At 37.8% G+C, this 23,940-nt stretch overlaps 1 protein-coding gene across 4 annotated transcripts in view; it reads left to right on the top strand.

Moving 5' to 3' along the window:
• The first annotated feature begins 13,779 nt into the window (after window positions 1-13,779).
• Window positions 13,780-23,940, top strand: part of SEPTIN11 (septin 11) — a 63,355-nt gene continuing 53,194 nt past the window's right edge. For 2 of the 4 annotated variants that reach the window (XM_044680504.1, XM_044680505.1), the window contains exon 1: window positions 13,780-13,882. The gene's annotated coding sequence lies outside the window, so the exon portion shown is untranslated. The remainder of the gene's footprint in view (window positions 13,883-23,940) is intronic. The other 2 variants (XM_044680503.1, XM_044680502.1) reach the window with 1 other exon arrangement.

Raw genomic sequence — 23,940 nt, forward strand, 5'->3', positions numbered from 1 at the left:
ATCAAAGTGGTAATATCACACTGCTGTTCTTGTCATGGTATTCTTCATTCTGTCTCTTTTCCTTAGAGATCTAGCTATATTTTAGTCAGAATGAAGTGTTAAATGTGCATTATTTTGCTATGTTTATATTATACAAACACACAACAGTATATGGGCATAATGTTCTGCTTTAAATGTCATTAGGCAGTCGTTATTTCATCCATGACCTACAGTAAAAGTTAATGGCAATCGAATGAAGGTTTGAGAACTTTGGTCAATATTACCTGGTAATATTTGAAGACATATACTACATTTTGTTTCCCAAGATTTAAAAGTGATGTTTGTCACTTGATACAATTCAGAAAAATGTGAAATCTATATCTGAAACAACCTTAAATTTTCAGGTGCATGAAACATATGATCCCTGTTCATAGATGTTCTCAGTCTGCCTACTTTAGAAATGAAAACTCTTGATGGGGGTGGGGGTGAGTTGAGGCTGGATTGGAAGAAGAGAAGGACTTGTTCCTTTCATTAAAAAATAATTTTTTTAATGCTTGGGCTCTGGGTTTGCCTTTATTTTACATTTCCAGAGACTTATCAGTTATCCGTTAGAGCAGTGATTCCCAAAGTGGGCGCTACCGCCCCTTGGTGGGTGCTGCAGCAATCCAGGAGAACGGTGATGACCACAGGTGCATTTACCTTTCCTATTAATTGCTATTAAAATTTTTTTAAAAAATTAATTTCCAGGAGGCTGAGTAATATTTTTTCTGGAAAGGGGGCGGTAGGCCAAAAAAGTTTGAGAACTACTGCTTTAGAGCATAAAAGTGCCATGGTGTTCTCTCTCAGAAAGAGGTGGAAGGAAATGGAGATCGATAGTAGCAAGGCAACAATAGTGGTCTTTTCCAGTGATTAAAAAAAATGGTGATTTAGGAAGAAACTATTTTGGCCATATCTGAATCACTTGTTAATGAATTTTGTGAATGAGATTGTATTTTTTTTAAAAAATCCTTATTTTCTGCCTTAGAAAGCAGAAAAGTGGTAAGGGCTAGGCAGTTGGGGTTAAGTGATTTGCCCAGGGTCACACAGATCTGAGGCCAGATTTGAACCCAGGTCCTCCAAACTCCAACCTGGTATTCTATCTGTTGTGCTATCTAGCTGCCCCAGTGAATGGGACTGTATTGATTTGACAGTGTTTTTCAATAAGGAAACACTAGAAAGACAAGTGAATAATAATAGTAGTAGCATTTATGTAGTACTTCAAGTTTTGCAAAGCCCTTTACAAATATTATCTCATTTTACCCTCTCAATGACCCTGGGAGGTAGGAGCTATTATTATTTGATTTTTATAGATGAATAATAATAAGAAGTAGGGCAGCTAGGTAGTTCAGTGAATTGAGAGCCAGGCCTAGAGATGGTAGGTCCAAGTTTCAAATATGACCTCAGATACTTCCTAGCTCTTCTGCCTTAGAACCAATGCATATTATTGATTCTAAGACAGAAGGTAAGGATTTTTAAAAAAATAAAATAATAATAATAATAATAACAATAGGAAGTAAAAGAAAAACCCCTCTACTTTTGTGCTTTAAAACTCTTTACTGGGTACAGCAGGGTGTCTCAGTGGATTGAGAGTCAGTTCTAGAGATGGGAGGTCATGGGTTCAAATATGGCCTCAGACACTTCCTAGCTGTGTGACCCTGGGCAAATCACTTAACCCACCCCCTACCCCTCATTGCCTAGCCCTTACCACTCTTCCATCTTGGAACCAAAACATAGTATTGATTTTAAGATGGAAGGCAAGGATTTAAAAAAAAAATTCTTTCTTTACCTTCTGCTTAGCGCTTGTTTTGAGATGCAACTTGCATGAAAGTTATATTTGGACTTTGAAATTAGGGAAGGAAGAGACAAAATTGCCCCAAAAGCATACAACAATGCGACAGCTGGTATGCTTTATCCTCTCAAAGAGAGGAGGTAAGTTTCAAAATATGCCTGCTCAGATGATTGATATTTGGTATCTTCCCCTAAGAAACCAGGAGAGTTTTGCCTCCTGTTCTCTCTTCCTAATATGCCTGGTGCCAGAGTGGGCTTTCTTTATGGCAGGCAGCTTTGGAGACTATGCAGCATCTGTTTTTGATTGGACTGCCTGTGAAAATTCTTCCTGCTTCTTGAAAATTCATACTGTGGCCTCCCTCCTTCTTTCCTTTTAGCTACAGTGAAGTCTGTAAGATGCCCCGGAATGCACATATGGTCCTTATCATCCCCCCACTACAGGCTTTTTGCTGGTTAGCAGTTTGTGACATCAGGCTGTAATCAGTATTAGTCACTGACTCATGGAGGCTGTGGTTTCTGAAAATCTTAAGGGAGAAAATGCCTTTTATGTCAATTCTTGGCACCCGGCTAAGTCCAGATTCTCAGGGTTTGCTTGGACTTTTAGCAAAGGAAAAAAAAAAGACAAATGTTTGTTCCTACTCTTTATAATAAGTAATGAATTGTCATGTTTTTACTGGGCTTTTGCTGAAAATAGTGGCTTTTGTATAGTTCTTTTTGTTCTTCCTTTCAATCCAGAGCAAAAAATTTTAGTAGCAACTCTGGTTCTATTGAACTAGAGATGGAAGTTTGGGCTGCAGCTTTTCTTTTCTTTTTTTTTTTTTTAAACCCATAACTTCCCCATGGTCACATAGCCAGGAAGTGTCTGAGGGCACATTTGAACCCAGGACCTCCTGTTTCTAGCATTAGCTCTCATTCCACTGAGTCACCTTCCTGACCCCTTAAGTGCTGCTTCTTTTTATTTACCATTTTCTTATTGCATTTTCAGAGAGGTTTAATTCCTGATGGCCCCATCAACAAATAAAACTATATTAACAAATATCAATCAAGCTAGAATTTTTGGTGTGTAGTTATTAGCAATAAGAGTATTTTGGTGTTCATTTTCTGGAAACTGCTTTTATAATTCTTTTGAGCATCCATTCACTGTGAAAACTCATACCAAAAATGTATAGACTTGCAATGCATATTGACTTGTTTACTATGTCTGGAAATGTATATCTGTTTTATTTTTTCCTTTCATCTACCATCTTTCTGGATAAAATAAGAAATAAGCATCTTCTAATCTGATGCTTTGATTATTAAGGCACTCATCAGAGCTCTGAAGTCTTTCATTCCATATTGTTCTCCTTTGTATCATTGTGGTCATTCATGGAAATTATTTTTCTGGTTCTGTTTATCTTTTTTTTTTTTTTTTTAAATCCTTACCTTCCATCTTGGAATCAATACTGTGTATTGGTTTCAAGGCAGAAGTGTGCTAAGGGCTAGGCAATGGGGGCTAAGCGACTTGCCCAGGGTCAGACAGTTAGGAAGTGTCTGAGGCCAGATTTGAACCCAGGGCCTCCCATCTCTGGTCCTGGCTCTCAATCCACTGAGCCACCTAGTTGTCCCCCTGGTTCTGTTTACTTTTTGCTCTTGTTCAGTTCAAATAAATCTTTTCTGTTGTCTCTAAATTTTCACTTTTGTCATTTCTTGTAGTGTAGAATATTATTAATTCCCTTTTATTCATATGCAGTGCTTGCCATATAACACGTATTTAGTTTTGGGGTTTTTTTTAACTCTTATGTTCTGTTTTAAAATCCATACTAGTGTAAAAAGTGAAATTTGGGAAATGTATAAAACTACATTTCCCGTGATCCAACATGGTCCAACTGATTTCCGTCTCTGACGTCTTGACGCAGGGGAGAGCTTAAATCTCGTGGGTTAGGAGGGAGTGGTCTCTTTGGCGAGTAGGAGCTTGGCTAGGAGGCAGTAATGGAGGCGGCGGCAGTTTTGAATGCTTACAAGCGCATGGTCTAATGATTTTATCTATCAGCATGGCTTTAATTAAAATACTAATTTATATATTTATACAAGCCTTTATCATTTTTTATATTAACAATTTGGCGAACCACACGGGAGTAATTCGAACTTTCAATTTTCTGGATAGTCTAAGAGGAAGAAGCCATGCGGCTCTGGGACCCCGAGTCTCAGAAGCGATTTTTTTCCTTGCCCAGTCCTCTCCCGATTTTCCCCAGCCTAGAGGCTGTTTTACGGGGAAGAGAGACAATGGTTTTAACTGCGGCTGGGCTGCTAATTATTTTGCTCAATGCCCCGGGCCTGGTGGCCCTTGCTGGCTCTGATAGAATCCCGGAGCCCAGCCAGACTGTCTCTGCCACTGATCTCCATTCCTACTGGCGATCTCCTGACTTGATCTCCATTCCTGCCGCTGATGCTGCTGATGCTGCTGATCCTGACTGCTTCCAGCCTAGAACCCCGAGCCCCAACAGCGATGACCTGCCGCTTTTGCCGAGATCTTCGGAGACCTACACCACTGCTCCTTAGGGTTTGGTATTGTCCCCACTACCCCCTCTCTTGGTTTGGTAATGGCCTACATTCTAGCCTTCCACGTGTTTTCTCTAAAAGACCTAATTTAGCCACCCACACAAGCTCTACATGTGGGATTTTCTACAATGACCCAACACCACGTGGACCTAGCATTTACCCTTAATGGGACCGAATGGCCTATTCAGACTTGCTTGTGATTAAAAACTGAACTCAGGGGAAGAACTTTGAACTTTTAGAAAAAAAAAAAAACAACCCCTTAAACTCAGCAGAACTCAATCAAAAGAACCTTAAATTGAAACAAGGGGTGAACTTTTAAAACCTCGGAACTGAATGAGCTTTATTCTGTTTTAAAAAGACTGTATCTTACTGTATATTGTTAATTACTTTTGTTAATTAATCCTGCTTATTTCGTTGATTTTCCTGTTGCACTGAATCATTTTACGCTAATGAAGTTTCTGCTTATGATGTTATTATATTTCCTAATTTACTTAAACGCTTACTGTATCAAAAACAATGCGGTTATATGTACCACCTATGAACATCTTATAGAGCACATGTCTTTTAAAAATTTATTCTGCCTTGGTAATTGCAAAGAACCTTGAAAGTTTCCATGCTTTAAATATTACCTTGTAATTTTACAAGAGATCTTTTTAACTTTTACTTTAAATCCTTAAGAATTGTTGTCTTAAAGGATAAAGCTTTTATATATTTTATTATAAGAGATATTATTGCCTTAAATGGGTAGAAGCATTCCTATCCAGGATTTTTTTAAAATATAGAGAGTCAAGGAGCTCCTGTATATTCTTTGCTATGGAAGCAATAACAGCATTTGCCAAGGGTTAAAAGTTGTAACAAGTATATGATTTTGAACATCACTGTTTATTGTTTTAAAATGTGCTATTGGAAATAATGGTACTCTATTTGAATGTGCATTGTGAATCTGCTATTTTGTAAAACCCACTTTCTCTCACAGAAAGTCTCATTTTGGGGTAACAACCCTTCTAGTTCTAAGCTATATATATATTTTTGATTTTTAAAACATTTTTTTTTAATGAGAGCAATTGATTTTTCCTTTTTCTCATCTTGTACTGGAAGTACATATATAATCATTATTTATCCTTTTTCTGATTCTACAGCAAATACCTGAGCCTATAGGACTGTGATTTAAATGCCTCTCTGATTCCAGAAGGGAATATGAAAGCCATTAATAGTGCTAAAGAAAGCACATGGTCAGAGACTTGACTGACTAAGATCTGCAAAATAGCAGCTCTATGCCAATACTTTAGGGCGTGGAAATTGGGTTTGAGTCCTGGAGTCCCAGTCTTTTCTAAAACTTTAGAGGACGTGGGTCCCCTCGACTTAGATTCCTAGAAAGCACCTAAGATTGGTTATTATTTGGCTCACTTCCCTAAAAAGCTGATGATAAGTCAGATCAGAGAGAGACATTTTCCTTAAGTCCTGGCCCTGGATGGGTAATTGCATACTGCGGAATTCACTTTAATTAGACCTTCATTCAAAGGTCTAAGTTTATTTTCCCTAGATTTTTGCACATTTTACATTTATAAGTTAATGTTTTCTTCTTTTTTCTTGAATTTTATTCTTTTTATTTTGCCAATTGAATTCATATAACCCCCAGGACTCAGCCACTCATCCTTAGCTGACCTGAGGTACCTTTTTAAAAAAAAGGTGTGTTTAAGAATTACCTCACGGGGATATCTGTTAAGTTTTTAAAATTTGATAATGTAAAAATATATGTATATTTATTTAACTCTTTTAGGAGTAATTTCACGGGGAATTATATAAAATCTTAGAAGAAAATGTATGTTTTGTAATCTATAATGTAAGGTTTAAATTCTTTTGAGAATAATTTCAGGATAAGGATCTTGCCATCTCCCCAGAATCCAGATGACGAACTTGTTTTGGTGAAGACACCATGAAGATGTCTGAAAAGCCTTCACTGTACCATGAAGACCAAACTTTGAACTTTGGGGTGCAGTTGATTGAACTATGGGGAGTTGAAATTGAGTTGTATGTATTGTTTTAATTGTACACTGTTATGCCAGTGGGGGACAGCCCCCCCAAATTGGTTTTTTGTCAATGCGTCTAATTTTAACCATTTGTTCATCTATTTCTTTTATCCCCAAAATTCCTGAAAATTTTAGAAGTTGTCTATTTTTACAGGTCCAGCGAAGAAAAAAGGACTAACCTTTTTTTTTGCTGGACCTCACGGGGAATTGTAAAAAGTGAAATTTGGGAAATGTATAAAACTACATTTCTCGTGATCCAACATGGTCCAACTGATTTCCGTCTCCGACGTCTTGACGCAGGGGAGAGCTTAAATCTCGTGGGTTAGGAGGGAGTGGTCTCTTTGGCGAGTAGGAGCTTGGCTAGGAGGCAGTAATGGAGGCGGCGGCAGTTTTGAATGCTTACAAGGGCGTGGTCTAATGATTTTATCTATCAGCATGGCTTTAATTAAAATACTAATTTATATATTTATACAAGCCTTTATCATTTTTAATACTTATACTAGGTATCAGTTCTAAAGCAGATGAGTGGGTTTAAGTGACTTGCTCAGGGACACACAGCTAGGAAGTGTCCAAGATCACATTTGAAACCAGAACCTCCTATCTCTAGGCTTGGCTCTCTATCCACTGCTCTTAGTAAGTGATTCATCAATGCTTTTCCTTTTCATTCCCGTTTGTTTAGCCATTTCCTATGTGAAGTACCAGGGCTATTTCAGGAGCGGAGGATAATTGGGAAAAACTTATGCTAGGAAGTCAGTGTTGGCCCAGGAGCTACAATTAAGAAACAATGTCTATTTCTCATATCAAGTTACTCCTAGGTTCTGGAATAGAACTAATCCAGGCCAGTCATTTAGTAATTTAAATTTAATATATTGGAATGAGATGGATCATTCAACAATTAGCAGGGGAAGAATATTCATCGAAGGCATGGCTAAGGAAACCTGATGAAACCATGAATCGATTCAGTCAAGTGAAGCTCCCCTACTCATGGTGTTCTACCAACCATGGAGATTTGTTTTAACTTTAAAAAAAAAACAAGAAGTGTTATCAGGAGCCTAAGCTTTTCATCTCTTGTCCTAATCAAGTTTCAAGTATCATTTCAATATCTTTGAAGGAAAAACTAACCTAGCTTGCCTAGGATTAAGAATTTGTTTCCTCCCTACTCAGGATCCTGAGAATGAGTAATAGAAGAAATGCCTGCCTGTGATTGTTCTTCCCTCACCTTGGAAAAATTCACAGACTTGACATGATGAGTTGAAGGTTGGGGTTGAGTGGACCAGCCCAGAAAAAGAAAGAGAAAGACAAGGAGGTTTAGATGCCATTTCACTTGGCTATGCTCACAGTTGTGTTTTAAAATATGTATTTAAATTTTTTTTTACTTATCATTGCTTTTGTGTTGTTAATAAATTATAATTAATAAATTGTTTTCTTAAAATATACATAAATAATTTAAAATATAAATGAAGAATAACAGCAAGTTAAGTATAGCCTTGGGGATATAGGAGCTCTAATGTTAAAAGTGTAGTCACTAAGAAGGTCTAGGATCAGAAGTGTAGTAGTCACCCCTCTAGGGGTCCACAGCATGAGTATAGTAGTAGGTTGGGAAGGGAGAGGAAATCTTTAAGGAAACCAAGTCTGGAGAACATATAACATCCCCTCCCCCCACCTTGATAAATATTAAGAAGGATTCCTCACCAAATCCCTTTTCCCTTTACCAAAAGCCTGACTACTTTCTCTGAGGAAACTGTATAAAAAGGTCATGGTGAAAAAACAGGGGAAGGGGAACACATTATGAAGAAATGTAAATGGCAAACAACAGAATTTTTATTTGTTCTTAGAGTACAAATTTGTGACCTGGGTTCTGTGAATAGAATGGTATGCATACATACATAGATATCTATATATGTGTATATTTTAATATAGTTAATGAGCATGTGAATGTATTATTTTCCTTTGTAATCCTATGGTTTTTCCCTACAATTAAAAATTTTATTCTGAGGAATCATCCATAATCTTCACCAAATTGCCAAAAGATGAGAACCACTGTAAAGGTAATAGGGAGTCACTAGAATTTCATTGGATTTGTCCTTTCGGAATATCACTTTGGTGACTGTTTAAAGGATTTAGTGGAATAGGGAAGAACCTGGAGAAGGAGAGATGAAATCAGAGGCAATTAAAATCTTTAGAAATGTTTGAGGAGAGATCATGCAATAAGAAGTTTATCTGTGCAGATGTGCATAGGAAATGAGAAAATGACATCCTTGGACCCCCACCCCCCACCTCACCCTTCTCAGTCTTTCTATTACTGATAGTTTCTCTATGCTTCTATTCAGTATGGCCAAGAGGATGAGGGATGGCATGAAAAATAGAAGTAGAAAAGTTAGAAACAGATTTTTGGGAGGAAGGAGGTAGAGGTGATTACTTCAATATTAGATACATTTAATTTTTGTCAATTGGACATTTAAATATAATATCCTACAGATAGAAGTGGAAATAGATATCAGATCTGGGATTGGAGCAGGAAATATAGAGATTAGAGACATCTGTATTAGAGATGGTTTGGGATAATTGAGATCATTGAAGAGGGGGGAATGTAAAGAGAATACGTACATTTAAGGAATAGGAGGAGGGAGAGAAGTTAATGGAGGAAGCAGAAAAGAGAGAAAGGACTATATTAAGTGGAGAGATTTTGCTTGTGGTACATATGGGGGGGCATTGTTCCAATTAAATAAAACTTTAAAAGAGTTACAATTTTTTTTTTAAATTTTAAACCCTTAACTTCTGTGTATTGACTTATAGGTGGAAGAGTGGTAAGGGTAGGCAATGGGGGTCAAGTGACTTGCCTAGGGTCACACAGCTGGGAAGTGTCTGAGGCCGGATTTGAACCTAGGACCTCCTGTCTCTAGGCCTGGCTCTCAATCCACTGAGCTGCCCAGCTGCCCCAACCAAGAGTTACAATTTTAATGTTTTAGAGTATTTCTTAATCACTTTCCTCCAAAGGGAAAATTTTCTGACCTGAAAAAAAAATGCTGATGTCTGAGGTCATATGTTTCAACTATACCTTGAAATTTGTGACCTCTTTACAGGATTAATAGCAGAAAAATGCTATAAATTCCCATTCATTAAGGATATTGATGAAAGGAATATTTAATCATGCCTACACTTTGGTTCTGTCCTTTCCTTCCTAGAATGCCTCCATATTGTCAGTTTTGCTTTTGGTGGTTTCATTTACATGAGGTCAGCCTCAAATTTCAGGGCAAAGATGGAGGTAGGAAGAAGGCCCTGTGAGGAAGAAGGGGGCTGGTATACTGTTCAAGGATGAGTGAGGGAACAGACAGAAGACAGACAGGCATTCAGGCTGGCAGCTGAGTGATAGATGTGAGGCAATGGTCTCTTCTCTGGAGGTCTGCCAGTGATAGTGGTCTGACCATATCAGTGGTTTCTCCCTATGTCAGTTCTTCTGCTTTCATTTGGAAAGTTTTTTTTTAATTTTTTAAACATTTATTAATATTCATTTTTAACATGGTTACATGATTCATGCTCCTACTTTCCCCTTAACCCCCTGCACTCCTCCCACCCATGGCCGATGCACATTTCCACTGGTTTTATCATGTGTCATTGATCAAGACCTATTTCCAAATTGTTGTTAATTGCATTGGTGTGGTAGTTTCGAGTCCACATCCCCAATCATGTCCACCTCAACCCATGCGTTCAAGCAGTTGTTTTTCTTATGTGTTTCCTCTCCTGCAGTCCTTCCTCTGAATGTGGGTAGCGTCTTTACCATAAATCCCTCAGAGCTGTCCTGTGTCATTGCATTGCTGCTGGTACAGAAGCCCATTACATTCGATTTTACCACACTATATCAGTCTCTGTGTACAATGTTCTTTTTTGTTTGTTTGTTTTATAATTGTAATATATAACTGTGTTTAATAAACCAAAATAGGTAAATTAATATAGGTAGAATTGTCATCTATAGTGCACAGAGTCTACACTATACAAATGTTTCATCCTCAGCATGCGACCCCATACTTCTCTATATGCAGCTGCATGTCATCAAAAATGGCTACATGTGTTAGTTCTGACACACGGTTCATCAACTGTCTTTTTTAACAGATGTGTAAACTAAGCTCAAGAGTAATCAAATAACTTGGCTAAAGTAACTATGAATTTGTGAGAAAGCTGGGTCTCTCTCTGACCAGTCTTCTGTCTTCCAAATCCTGCGTTTTGTCTATTACAGGGTTAGTCATTTTGTGTCTTTAGTGACATCAGCTGGGACTGTGACAGGATCACCCCATCTCCATCTCACATATTTCTCTAAGGGAATATTGGGAGTTGTAAGGCCTCACTGTTGCTTTTCCTCTTATGCCTTTGAATGATAGCATTCTTGCACGAATCTGTGCTGTCTTTGCTAGAGCCTATACACATAGATATGTAAAATAACAGACTATTTCTCTACATAAGTCTATACATAAAGGCATAAAGAAAATGGTCGAATAATGGGGCTATTTGTTAACAAATAAGAGCTTATGTATCTAGAAAAAGTGGAGTAAGAGCAGAGTAAGATTGGAGGGAGAAAAAGAAGACAGAGAAAGAGATGCCAGAATAGGAACTGTCTGGGTTCAGAATAGGTAATCATTGAACTCAATCAAAGAGCATGAGCAAGACTGTCAAGCTTGCAGGCCTATAATTATCTATATATTTACATTTGTCCTACGTCCTGACCATCACCTTATAACAGTCTAGTTTCTGTTGTACTCAAGAAGACTTGCCAGGAGAATGTGCTGTGTCTATGATGGCTCTTCAAGAGAAATAGTTTGAGTGATGAGGGAGAAAGCTAGCACAACCTAAGGATAGAGCCACTCCAGGAGCAGAGGCAGCAAATTTTGGAAGCTGACTTTGCACAGAAGCATGTAGGAGGAGGAAGTACCACCCTTCTTTATTCTTATACTGAAATAAATGAAAGGATAGTAGAGACTTCCTTATACCACCAGCCTTTTCCCCCCAGGCTTGTGACCCTGGACTTTTCTTTTTAAATTTTATATATCTATATATCTCTCAAAAGGCCAGTAGCTATTACTTTGTCAAAATTTCAAGTCCAAGCCATTCTGTAGCCCTTCATTTTGTCTGTGGTTTTCAATGGATTTAAAAATACTTAGTGGGTGTGTGGGTGGGTTCTCTTATTTTGGAAACAGCATGGATATGAAATACTGAGCATCAGGTTCTGAGATGGGAATTTGTGCAACATTATAATGACTAACTCTTCTTGTCTTTCCTTCCCTTTCTCCCTGCCTTCCAGAATAGGGGGATTTGGACTATCTAAAAATATAACAGTTTAGGATCTAGGTTAACAAATTGCCTTTCCTTTTGGAAATGGCAAAGGGGGTTGGTGAAAGTAGGAGAGTAAAGGGACATACTGATAGTACATCTTTCCTGACTTATTGGATTTTCTCTGGGAATACATTTTCAAGTCCATGATGTGGCAGAAATGACGAGTCGCATGATTGCTTATTCAGGACTGATGTAAACCAGCTTCTATACAGATCTGATAGAAAGAGTTCTAAATATAAGACTGGACCTAACCCAAGCCCTCTGCTCAAAGTCTGAATAGTCCAAAATTCCCTGCTATGTGGCACTTGAGATACCTAAGGAGGCAGAGGTAGGGGGAATCAGAAATAGGTGGAGCGGAAGTCAGCCCTTGGGGTCTTTGCCAGCTATGGGGTGAAGAATAATAATAGCACTCTCACAGGGTGTGCCCATGAGGCTGGGTACTATGCCAAGTTAGTCCAGTGATAATTGCCCTACTTTTACATCTCATATTGACTTTTGGCAGGCTTCAGTGTTGTCTGTCCCATTGACCCTGAGCCTGCCAAGATGAAGGGCACCAGAAGGATTATAGCTGTCCATGTGTTTTTAAATGATATGGTCCTTTTCATATTTTTTATAGAATGATAGAATATTAGAGATCAGCACTCATAATAAGGGCCTCATATAATCCCTTTTGATAGAAAGGCACATAACAGTTTTACTTATCTGTAGTCTATGTACAAACAAATAAATAAAATCAGCCTTCTCTATAGGAGAAATAATAGTACCAACCTCCTAAGGCTATTGTGAGGACAAACAGATTATTAAGCAACTTTCAAACTTTAAAGAAATGCTAGTTATTCTATTATTATTATTATTCTACCAACATACCCCAAGGTGAGTGTATCAGTGTTTGGGGGAGGGGGTTTCCCTACTTGTTTGAGAACAGAGCTGTGGCAAATCTCCAGTGTGAGTTAATGACTGTGATCAGGGCTGGGTGGAGTATATGTACATCAACCAAGTCTTCTATGCAATGCAGCTAGCTGTCCATGCTGTTTCAATGGCTGTTTGGCACTGACACGTTAGAAGGGCTGGTGGCTTATGAGTATACTTCTGATGAGGGGTGAATTTCTCTTAGAAGAACATATCAGTGTCTTTTGGACTTGAGGATATGAACTTAGTCCAATGGTAAGAATGACCATCCCATGTTCAATCAAGACAGTGTAGGTTTGGATGGCTGTGACCACCATTTAGGGAGGGATATTTCTGCTGATATCAGTTATTATAATATAGCTCCAAGATCTCCAAAATTCAGAGAACATCATCTTGGTGATGATTCCAGGTTGTCTGTTACATTGTACTTTCCTAGTTCATAAGGCAGCTCACAGGGGGTCGGGAGGTGGGACTATTAGCTCATTATCTATAACAGTGATGGTGAACCTTTTGGAGATGGAGTGCTGGGTCCCACTTCCACCTCACCCTAGACCAAGTTCTGTGCCCAACTCCCCCATCCCCTGAGACCAAGTGTCAGGCATGTCCTGCACGCGCGTGCGCGCACACACACACACACACACACACACAGATCCCACAAACGGGAGGGGGAAAAACATTCCCATTGGGCTGCTGGACAGAGGGGTAGGTGAAGTGAGGAATTGTCCTAAGCAAGTGTAGAGAGGGGGAGGGGAGTGGTCTGAGCACCCTGCCTCCCTCCAGTTCTGCCACCTGTGAGCTGCCCACCTTGCTCCCTTTGCTCTCCCATTGGGCTGCTGGGCAGAGGAGCGAGTGATATGAAAAAATGTCCTCAGGTATGGTAGAGAGGGGGAGGGGAGCAGCTCCAGCCAAGTCCCTCTGCCTTTCTAGTAAGGAACTCTGTGGGGAGCAGCCGTGTGTCTGCAGAGAGCACTCTGCGTGCCATCTTTGGCACCCAGGCCATAGGTTCGCCATCACTGATCTATAACATATTGCCAGGGATTTTTTTTTCTTTTCTTTCTCCCCCCAAGAACTGAAAAGAGAAGCATATAAAAGGAATTATCTATTTTTCTTTATAAATGTATGTAGGCATTTATTGTATGTTTCCTTTTTGGTATTTCAGAATGAAGACCTTCGAAACTTATCTCTTTCTGGTCATGTTGGATTTGATAGTCTTCCTGACCAATTGGTCAACAAGTCCACATCCCAAGGGTTCTGCTTTAATATCCTCTGTGTTGGTAAGTGAGATCAAATTGAGCAATGAACAAGGCCAGTTGGGTCTTCAATAAATTCCTTCTCTAGTGTTCCATCAGCTTCTCAAGCTTCTCAAAGGTTGTAGGGGAGGGACAAAGCTCTGTCTGGCAAGTCCTTACAAGACGAAAAACCCTCAAGGGTTTGCCATATGGATAAACCTATGGCACATGTGCCAGAGTGTGCCAAAGGGGGCTGCTCCCTTCTCCTCTCCACACGCACCTAAGGACATTTCTCCCATGACCTGCCCCCTCTGCCCAGCAGCCCAGTGGGTGGACTTCCTTCCTCCCCTCTCTGAAGTGAGGCAGAGGGGGCTCACATATAGCATGAGGGTTGCAGTTTGGGCACTCAGCACACTGCCCTGGAGTATTCTCATATGTATATATATGTATGTGTGTGTGTGTGTGTGTGTGTGTGTGGCACTCAGCACACTGCCCTAGAGTATTCATATATACATCTCCTGTGTTTAAGCAGCAGCATCAGTGTTTGAAGATAGTCTTTACCAGAAGGCTGGCCACCAAGTGGTTGCTTTTGTTTTGTTTTGTTTTGTTTTTAACAGTAGCAACTCATAGACACAGTCCACCAAAAAACTTAGAAAGTTTTTTATTTAATGAGGCCAATTTTTCAGTTTTAATTGTCAAGGAAGTAAGTTACTAAAGTTGAAACTTCCATTTTTTTGGTTTCTTTTTTTTTTCTTTTAAACTCTTACATTTGGCTTTAGAATTCATACTTAGTATCAGTTCCAAGGTACAAGAGCCATAAGGACTAAGCAATGGGGGTTAAGCAACTTGCCCAGGGTCACACAACTAGGAAGCATCTGAGATCTGAACCCAGACCTCTAGGCCTGGTGCTCTGTCCACTGAGCCCCCTAACTGCCCCAAGGTTTTGTTTGTTTGTTTGTTTGTTTGTTTTCAATAATAGACCTCCATATCTACTTCGCAAACCAGATGACATTTTTATCTTTGTCTAGATGGAAGTAACCAATGTATCAAGGGTCACACTTTCTCCTCACTACATGGAACGTTTTTATGATTCAGCTTGCTGAGTAGCTAGGATAATGGCCCTGATGACACCCATCTATTCATGTTTCTCTTGCTGTGATTGCTCAGGGCAGAAGAAGGCTCAGTTCTCAGCAGCTGGCTCTTATGCTGGATGATAAGTACAGTCAAGGGACCTTCAAGTTTCTCTCCCCAAGCACCCCCAGTCTTTTAAAGTTCATACTTTAAAATCCTGGCTGACACCAATACAGTTAGGTCTTCACTCAAAGTCCCAAGGCCATGGATAAGGAAAATGGGAATGTGTTGACTCAGTAGAGAGCTTCATGGTACAGTAGCATTGCTTGTTTACTTTACAAGCCATAATGGCTTTGACTAGGTGGCTTTAAAGTGTCCAAGCAGTCCCTATTTTAGGATGATTTTCAACTTATGGTCTTGGATTAATAAATCCATTATCATACAATCACTTCTTCACTCCAACTTCCCCATTTATTGATAGGGCCAGTGATATGCATAGCATAGGAATCCAGGGGCATTGGGTATATAAAAACAATCAAAGGGGGCAGCTGGGTAGCTCAGTGGATTGAGAGCCAGGCCTAGAAACGGGAGGTCCTAGGTTCAAATCTGGCCTCAGACACTTCCCAGCTGTGTGACCCTGGGCAAGTCACTTGACCCCCATTGCCTACCCTTACCACTCTTCTGCCTTGGAGCCAATACACAGTATTGACTCCAAGATGGAAGGTAAAGGTTATAAAAAAAAAAAAGACAATCAAAAAGAAAGACAGCTACTACCCTCAGGGTAGTTACTTTTTTAATGGGGAGACACAACATAAAGGAAACTCAAAAGGAGGGGGGTGGTTTGGGCATGGTGGTGAAGTTCAGAGAGAAAGAAAGATAGCAGAAGGGGAATGAAGCTAATCAAACCTGAAAATGGAGACACATACCTGCCCCACCAGTTCTGGAGAGGTGGGGGAGGCAGCATAGTGGAAGGACATTCCAGGATAAGAGGGTGGCTAACTCATTGTAGTGACATCAGGAGAGTCAGAAACAAAACCAAGAATTTTTATATTTACTAATTTTTAAAAGTTCAAGTTTTAAATTTTTTTTTTAATTTTTTAAACCCATAACTTCTGTGTATTGACTTATAGGTGGAAGAGTGGTAAGGGTAGGCAATGGGGGTCAAATGACTTGCCCAGGGTCACACAGCTGGGAAGTGTCTGAGGCCGGATTTGAACCCAGGACCTCCCATCTCTAGGCCTGGCTCTCAATCCACTGAGCTACCCAGCTGCCCCAAAAGTTCAAGTTTTAAATTGGATGTTGACTGGTAGAATTTAAGAGGGAGTTAGGTTATAGAGTGAATAGCAATTGAATTTAAGCATTAGAAATAGCTTTAGAGGATTATAGGTCATTCTTTTATAACAAAATTCCTGTATAACAAAAGACTTAAGTTTAAAATAAAATGCCTTGAAACCTAGTACAGATAGGCCTATTGGAGAGAGAAGCAGCAGAACAAATAATCCTGACATAATACTCATGACATAAACTAACCTGGTTTCAGAATATCAAGCCATTGTCCATCATCATAAAGAAAGAAGATTTCTCTTGATTTGTAGGTGATTTCTTGTGTTAATATAAATATTTAAATCAGGTAATAGAGCAGGCCAGGCCTGCCTCAGGCCTACCTGAGACACTGAAGGTTCATCTAACATGATGAAAGGAAATTTACTTAGTCATGGCATGAAAATGATATTCAACTAAAATAAAATACCGCATTGATTTACCTGGGCACAGCTGGCCTCTAAATTTGCTTTAGTGGGACACTGGTCTCAAGAAAGACTCCTTACGCTCTAATTCCTTGTGCACTAACTTTTGTCCTACTGCCACAATGAAATGTGTGATTCAATTAAAGTATTTAAAAAAATTTTTTTATTCTGAATTTAAACACCAAAAAAAGTGCATTCCTATGCTGCTCCAACAGAATACACAAAGAGGATTTTATATTAAACCACGAGTCTCTATTTTATACTGCTTGGGTTTTTTAAGTACATAGTAAATTCTTCATGTTACTTTCAAAACCACCCTGCTTGTCTGTGCTGCTTTCTGAATAATGTCACTTGCTATTGCCTTACTGTTGCTATCCTCCAGGTTAATGAACACAGTAATATCTCCATTTATCAGAATTTCCAAAATTGTTTTGATATTTCAGCCATAAACCATTTCAGTTGTCTATGTGGTGTTAGGAGAAGATGTAAAGATATGGGGTATTAAAAAAAGTTAAAGAGAGCGTTTCATTTAGTTGAAGTCTACTTAAACAGAAAACCATGTGGGTTTGTGTAGAGAAATTACAGACTTTCCAAGCAGCTAGTTTCATAAATTTAGATCCCAAAATACTACCTGTGTTGAGCAGAATTGTAGGTACATTATTTGAATATTATTTGAATAGATAATTAACAATATGGTTAAGTTTCTTTCTTTTTAAAATTAAATATATTTGTTTGTTATATTAAAACACCCAGTTAACTCCCTAACTCCCTTCCCCCTATTAGAGAAGACATCATTCAACAAAATATATGTATATATAAACCCAACTGGTTCTTTCTCTGGAAGAAGACATGCACAAGTCATTCTTATTTCTGTTGCTATATGTATAATGTTCTCTTAGTTTTGCTCATTTCATTCTTTATAATATCATATATATCTTTCTGTGTTTTTCCAAAATTAATCTGCTTGTTATTTCTTATGTCACAGTAGTATTCCATCACAATGATATTCCACAACTTGTTTAGCCTTTCCCCAATTGAAGGACACCACTTTAATTTCCAGTTCTTTGCCACCAAGAAAACTGCTATGAATATTTTAGAACATGTAGGTTCTTTTCCTTTTCCCCAATCAACTTAGGAAATAAACCTTAGTGATATTGCTGGGTCAAAAGGTATACACATTTTTCTAACTGAGCATAAATTCAGATTGCTCTCCAAAATCATTTATAGTTCAGCCAACAGTATATTATTAGTGCCCCCATTTTCCCACATCCCTTCCAACACTTGGTTTTTTGTCCTTTTGTCTGATAGGTGCGAGATTTTTCAGAATTGTTTTTATTTGCATTTCTCTAATCAATGATTATTCATTTTTTCATGTTGTTACATATAGCTTTGATTTCTGTATCCAAAAACTGTCTTTTGAACATTGATCAATTGGGGAATGGCACATGTTCTTATTAATTGCCAAAGTTCTATACATATTTTAGATTAGAGACTTCTATCGAAGAAACTTGTCTATAAAAATTTCCCCTAGCTTACTGATTTCCTTCTATTCTTGGCTACATTTTTTTTATTGCACAAAAGCTTTTCAATTTCATGTATTCAAAATTATTCATTTTACATCTCACAATGTTTTCTATTTTTGTTTATTCATAAATTCTTCTCCTAACCATAAATTTGATAAGTAACATGTTTCCTGTTTTTCTAAATTTGTTTGCTATCTCCCTTTATTTTTTATCTTATCTTGGTAAATGGTATAAGTTATTGGACTTTATCTTGTTTCTGCCAGACTGCTTCCCAATCTTCAAATGAATTTTACCAGAGAGTGAATTCTTATCCCCAAAACTTGGATCTTTACTTTTGTTAAACACAAGGTTAATTTAATCTTTGTTGTATGTCTGTTCTGTTCCACTGACCTACTTTTCTATTTCTTAGTCAGTACCAGATAGTTTTCTTAGACTTGTGTATAAAAGGCCTTTACAAAAGAACTGGATTGGGGACTCTTCTTTCCAGTGTTATTTTTCTAGCTCAGTTTCTCTTACTGACAGGAAGAGAAGAATGTGGTTCCTATTGTTCCACTATTTTCCTGTACCTCTATTTACTGACATCCCAATGTTTAATCAGCAAAGTTTGAATTGGATAAATAAGAAGCACTTGTCGAACTAGCAATGATTTAGAGATTCTTTGTATATATTGTTACTGTAAAGCAGAAAGGAAAGGAACAAATATTTATGTTGCTTACTATGTGCCAGGACTTAAGCTAGGTACTTTTACAAATATTACCTTATTTGATCCTTACAACAATTCTCTGGAATAGTAGGTGCTATTATTATCTCCATTTTAAAACGATTGAATAAATTGAGACTGTTTCCAGAGTCAAAACAATACACTATCCACTGTATTCCCACTTGTGTATACACACACACACACACACACACAGAGTGCATCCATATTACATATGCCATTCACATATGTTACACAACTATAACTAGAAAGTATTAAGGATTACTTTACAAATTCTTTGAAATGATTTTTTTATTGAGTATTTAAAATAGAATTTACACCATAGAAGACTTCTTGACTAGATATAAAACTTTTTGTTTATTTTTTGTTCTTTGAGGTCCAAAAATGTCCAAGGCTCATTTGGGAGGGTATAGAGAGAACTTCCATTGAGAAAATGTCTGAAAAGTTAGGTTATTTTTCTAACAACTGCTATTCTTTAGTGTGTGTGTGTGTGTGTGTGTGATGAATCACAGTTGTAATGGTATGTCTAATTTAATGGTACAGATGATGGAGTTGGAGTGCAAATAGCTTAAAAATTTAGAGGAAAATAAACCCAAGTGGTTCTTCCCACCCACTGATTTTCTTATGTATTGCAATCAATGCCCATACTGTTAATTGTTCTCCATTTACATTTTTGTGCAAATTGCTATGCTTCTGTGTTCTCTACATTCTAAAAAAAATGTTATCTTGCCTTTTAAAAAAGTGATCATCTTTTTTCTTTTTTAAATTTTTATTTAAAAAAACATTTTCCCATGTTTCCAGGATCATTTTCTTTCCCTCCCCTCTTCCCAGAGCCAACAAACAATTCCACTGGGTTGTACAAATGTTATCACTTGATACCTATTTTCCATATTATTCAAAATGCGATCATCTTTGACTCAGATATTTTCCACACAGGTCTCTGCCTTAAAAGAGATTACCTTTGGGAATGAAAGGATGAATTCAATCTTTAGTTTTGTTAGACAAAGATAAAGGCCATTCCATTGATGAAGTCAGTTGTGTTAGATTTGTTGGAATAATGGAGTTGCCATGTTGGCAGTTTGCTACTGCCTGTCTCCAGCTATGTATTTGGGGCAACATGGATGGGAGGGGAGGGGAAGATGGTAAGACTAGAGGGTCATGTCAGCAGTGGTTGCTGCTGTTGCCTTTGGAAAAAAAGTACAATTTAAGAGAAGATGAGATGATCATGTGACACTGAGTTGAGGGCAACCAATGCATAGTCCATATGCACTATGGCTATCCTAGTGATTTTAGTAGAAGTGGAGGCCCCCAGAATATTGTTTCTCCTCTGGAGAGCATATGAGAACACATGGGGAAAAAATCACATAGATGTGGCTAGGTTATGTTCATTTAATCTGAATCACTGAGGAAAATATCCAGATACATTGGGGTACCAGACTAGGATTGAGTCATTTCCTTAAAATAATTATACCATTATTCATCCCCACTGGGATTTCCTGAAGAGCTACATTGGCATGTGCTTGCCTCAAAAGAATAGCCTGTTTAAGCAGTTTTCAGGGTTTATTTTATTTAGGATTTTTGTTTCCTACTTGGGCTGCCACCTTGATCTTGTAAAAGATTAAGAGCCTCCAGAAATCTATGGTCTACTTTTTGAAGACTTCTTCATGATGTCCTTTTGTTGTCTTGAATCCAAAGCCATTTAATTGTTTTGGTTTGGAATAAGACATTATAAGAATATTTTTCTATGTTTTGCATATAGAAAGCATAGGGCTAGGGAACAGACCTGTAATTTCCTTGATATAGGGAAGTTGCACATGAGGAAATTCCCTCTTTTAATCCAAGTTGGCATCTTCTTTGCAATTTATAGCCCAGAGCATTGAGAAATTAAGTTAAAATAGTTAAAATATTAAAGTTATTAAGTTAAAATAACCAGTATGTGTCAGGGGTTTTTGTGTTCAATTAATAAGCAAAGGCTGTAGTCACCACAGGCCAGGTGATTCAACACTGAAGTTGAACAAGCACCTGGGAAACAGACATCAGACATCAGTACCAGAACACTGGGCTTGGAGTCTTGAAGACCTGAGTTCAAATCTAGCCTTTGATTTAACTATGACTACTTAACTCTGTGACTTTGGACAAGTTATTTAACCTATTTGCCTTGGTTTCCTCATGTATATAACTGGCATAATAATATCTCTTAGAGTTGTTGTGAGGAAGATAATATCTGTATTATTAGGCTCTTCACGAACTTTAAATTGCTACATAAATGCTAGCTATTTATTTTATTGTTACACCTACTACTACCACCACTGCCATAGCCAGCTTGTATAAATACATATTCCTGGCTGTCAGGAGACTAGATAAAAGAGTGAGGGAGAAAAAGCAACACAAAGTATATACTCTATTGATAGTAAACTACTAGAATGTAAGTTTCTTACAGATAGGGTCTATTTTCAATTTGTCATCCTTCTTTGAATCTTCGTGTAATAAGAGTAGGCAAACTACATCCTACTAGGCAAAGCAAGCTACAGGCAGCCCTCAAGTGAAGAACAATATTTAAAGCATATATGTATTTTTTTAACGTTATTTTTTCTTTAAATTGAATACCAAATTCTCTTCCTTCCTCCCACCCATACCCCATCCACTGAGAAGACAAAGCAAAATGATATCAATTATTCATGATTTCATGCAAGACATATTTTTATATTAGGCATATTGCCCCCCCCCAAAAGGGCAAAAAATAAAAAAAGAAAGTGAGAAAATTATACTTCAATTTGTACTTCAGAGTTTCTCTGAAGATGGATGACATTTCTTTTTTATCATGAGATCTTTGGAATTGTCTTGGATCATTGTCTTGACCAGAGCAGCCCCTGTCTTTAATTGATGATTGCCATTATTGTGCACAATGGTTTTTCTTGCAATACTTCTTACTTCACTTTGCACTCATTCATAGACATCTTGCCATATTTTCTTTTTCCAAAACTATTTCTTCATCATTTCTTACAGGGCAATAGTATTCCATTACATTCATATACCACAACTTGTTCAGCTGTTCCTCAATTCATGGACATGCGTAATTTTCAATTCTTTGCCACCACAAAAAGAGCTGTTATGAATATTTTTGTAGATATAGGATCTGTGGTATAGACATAGTCTATTTTTCTGTGTCAAAGACATAGTTCCAAACTGTTCTCTAGGCCTGGCTCTCAATCCACTGAGCTATCCAGCTGCCCCCTGTACCATTTCTGATGAGAATGAAGTTTAACCATTTAACCTTCCCTCCCCCCCCCATTTTCCACTCAAAAAGCTCTTCCTTGTTCTCTTTTATTTGGGAAAATTTTTCCCATTCTGCCTTTTCCTTTTCCCTGCTCCCAGTACATTCCTCTTTCTCACTCCATTTTTAAAAATTTGTCCTAACATAATTAACCCACATTCATGCATTCCTTCTAAATTTCCCAATAATGTTAAAGTTCTTAAAGATTACATGTATCACCTGCCCATGTAGGAATATAAACAGTATAATGTTATTGAGTTGTTTATGATTTTCTTTTTAATACTTCTCTTGGATATTCTGTTTGAATGTCAAATTTTCTATTCAGTTCTGTTCTTTTTTATCAACAATGCCTGAAAGGTCATCTATTTAATTAAATATCCATTTTTCAAAAAAAAAAATTATACTCAGTTTTGCTGAGTAAATGATTCTGGGTTGTAATGCTAATGACTTTACCTTCCAGAATATCATATTCCAAGCTCCTTTAATATGAAAACCACTAAATATTGCATGTTCCTGATTATGATCCATGGTTTTTGAATTCTTCCTTTCTGGCTGATTGTAATATTTTCTCCTTGTCCTAAGAGATCTGGAATTTAGTCATAATATTCCCAGGAGTTTTCCTTTTTGAGATCTCTTTCAGGAGTTGATAGGTGTAGTATTTCAATTTCTAGTTTACCCTCCATTTCTAGAATATTGGGACAGTTTTCCTTGATAATTTATTGAAAAATGATTTCTAGGGGCAGCTAGGTTGCTTAGTGGGTAGAGGTGGGCCAAGAGATAGGAGGACCTGGGCTAAAAAGAAAAGATGATGTATATCTAGGCTCTTTTTTTGATTATAGCTTTCAGGTAGTCCAACAATTCCTTTTTTTTTTTCATCCTTAGTATTCTAAGACAAAAGGTAAGGGTTTAAAAAAAAAAAGAATTATTAGTTCTTAGGCAGTGGGGATTAAGTGACTAAAGTGCCTAAGGTCACACAGCTAGAAGTATCTGAGGCCAGATGTAAACCTAGGGCTTCCTATCTTCAGATCTGGCTCTCTATCCACTGCCTTCTAGTCCAATAATTCTTAAATTATCTCTCCTGGATCTATTTTCCAGGTCAGTTGTTTTTCTGATGAACTATTTCAAATTTTTTTGCTTTTGTTTTATTGTTATTTGATATTTCATGCTGTCATTAGCTTTCACTTGGCTCAGTTCTTATTTTTAGATTTGAACTTAGGTCCCCCTGACTTGAGGTTCAATACTTTTATCCACTACATGACCTACTTGTTCTTATCTCTTTCGGGAATTCTTGTTGGGCTTGGGTCCAATTATCATTTTTCTTTGAGATTTACTTATAGCTCTTTTCAAATTGTTATCTTCTTCTGAGTTTGTCTTAATCTTTCCTACTACCATAGTAGCTTTTTATGATCAAGTTCTTTTTGTGTTGTTTGCTTATTTTTCCAGCCTTTTTCTTGACTTTGAACTTCATGTGAAAGTTGGGCTCTGTTCACCTGGGGTTGAGGTATCACTATTTCAAGCTTGAGACTTTTAATATGCTACTATTTTTAGAGCTAGTTCTGGGATCTGCAAGTTTTTTATGCTTCCAAAATGTTGTGATCCAGGAAGGGGGGGTTGGTTACTGCTCTCTTGCTTTTCACTCTGGTTTTTATCCAAGAAGGGCCCTTTCTCCCACTACAGCCATAAGCACTAACTCTCCTCTCAACCCTACAACTGTAATCAGGGCCCTTGCTCATCTGCATCCACTTTGTTAATGCTCCTTTTTTTCCTGGCAC

This window comes from Gracilinanus agilis, chromosome 6 (genome assembly GCF_016433145.1).
Source record: "Gracilinanus agilis isolate LMUSP501 chromosome 6, AgileGrace, whole genome shotgun sequence".
Classification (NCBI taxonomy): Eukaryota; Metazoa; Chordata; class Mammalia; order Didelphimorphia; family Didelphidae; genus Gracilinanus; species Gracilinanus agilis.